Below are 1849 nucleotides of genomic sequence, written 5' to 3'. Positions count from 1 at the left end.
AATTTAATAGTAAAACATTTTTGAAAATGCTTATCCTTCTTTATTATGATCCAGTAAATCATGACTTCTTGGTTAAAAAGATAATTGAATATATTGAAGTTTATATTGTTTATATCATTGCAAAATGTAGCTATCATCACACAGCTCTATCTGTAAAGTGGGATGTATGTTATTTAGAGTTATTTCAGATATGCTATTAAGTTTTAGTAATTTTTGTGTTTTATATTAATTATATTATTTAAATTAAACTAAACAAAAATTAAAAATGTTGTCTTGAAAACCCAGCGGAAATTAAATTAAATATAAACGAACTTCAACTTATTTTATTTCAGTTAACATTTATTTCACTTTTTTGTGGTTTGTGTTTTCAGTTAACTATTTACTCTCTCGTGTCAGGGTAATTATAATAAATTAATATTCATTTTTAGGTGAATTACTCCCGAACAGACACAACTGCATGATCTTAGGAACTTCAACACAGTTTGAGAACAGAGTTGGACATGAAACTCTTGAAGCTCAGAGAGAGGAAATCAAAGGCTTGGAAAAGAGGGGCGAGACTCGTTTCGCACTAAAGTGAAGTTCAGGGCCGAGATGAGATGCTCTAGAGACGGAGCCAGGACTGATGTGGGTGTTAATGACATCACGCGGCTGACAGGGCGTGGACGGGCGTTGCATTGTGGGTAAAAACTGAAGAGATTGAAATGTTTTCCACAGCATCATAAAACACCTCCATATTTAAAGCTGCACAGTCTGGGGAGAAAAATTCTCACTGCAGCTTTCTGAAAACCATGGCAATTGCGATTTAAAAAAATAAAATAAATACATTGTGATTACAAATAAAATATTTTTTGATTACAAAAACATTGTGATTATATATCAATAAGGCGTTAAAATAGAAAATTGCATTAAATATATGTAATTAAATAAAACATTAAAAATATTAAATTATTATTATTATTATAAATAAACAAAAATATAAAACATACTAAAAACAAGAAATATTACGTTAATTTAATATTAATATTTCACTGTAAAATAAAAATGAGTATTTAAGAAAAATAATATAATAATAATTATTATTAATTTTACATTCTAACTAAGTTACAATTCTAATATATATTTTTTCTCGGTCTTAATTTCCATAGTTTCAAATTTTGACTCCTTTTTATTTTCTATTTTTATTTAGTTGCTTATTAGTTATTATTGATATTATTTATTCATAGGCATGTGTAGACATTTAATTTCACTGTTTTAATTTATGTAATTAGTTGAAAGCTTGCTTGTAAGAGCATTAACATGAGACATTATTAGCGATCTGTTATATGTAGTCGTTTAAGGGATTGTTTATTAGAATAATAATGCTGTGGAATGCTAATTTATGATAATAAGAGTTTGTTTCTGTGTATTTGCTATTCCATGCTGAAAAATCCAATATAAATAAATCACTCATTCATCTTTGTGAGTTAATATTTCTGGTAGATTTGTTCAATGATTATAGCAGCAATATTAATTGCTATGTCACATTTGTCGAATCTGATGAGTTTCTTCTGCCTTATTAAAATAACAGTGTTTGATTGGATGCACGACCCTTGACATCGACAACACAATGTGTGACATGTTCTCTCCTGCTGACCCCGCTGACCTTTGACCTACCCTACTGATGTCTCTATCCTGCTCTCTGCTCTGACCCTCACTGACCACCGCAGGCCTTGACCTCTGACCCTGACGTTCTAAAGCCGCCCGGAAGGCACGGAACCAGTGGAGCAGGTTTCTCTTCTGAGGACTCTGGGACGCCACTGCAGAGCATGAACAGTGTGTGTGTGTGTGTGTGTGTGTGTGTGTGTGTGTG

The 1849-nt window shown here is 31.5% G+C and overlaps 1 protein-coding gene across 1 annotated transcript in view; it reads right to left on the bottom strand.

Annotated features, from left to right (window-relative positions):
* The window catches only part of LOC107564339 (vesicle-associated membrane protein-associated protein A-like), an 8080-nt gene that overhangs the window by 1209 nt on the left and 5022 nt on the right, over positions 1 to 1849 (bottom strand). The gene's annotated exons all lie outside the window — the stretch shown is intronic.

The sequence above is a fragment of the Sinocyclocheilus grahami genome, unplaced genomic scaffold (assembly GCF_001515645.1).
Source record: "Sinocyclocheilus grahami isolate Dianchi unplaced genomic scaffold, SAMN03320097.WGS_v1.1 scaffold924.1, whole genome shotgun sequence".
In the NCBI taxonomy this organism is placed as follows: Eukaryota; Metazoa; Chordata; class Actinopteri; order Cypriniformes; family Cyprinidae; genus Sinocyclocheilus; species Sinocyclocheilus grahami.
The sequence above is the reverse complement of the archived record's forward strand: the minus strand, read 5'-3'. Positions and strand labels throughout refer to the sequence as shown.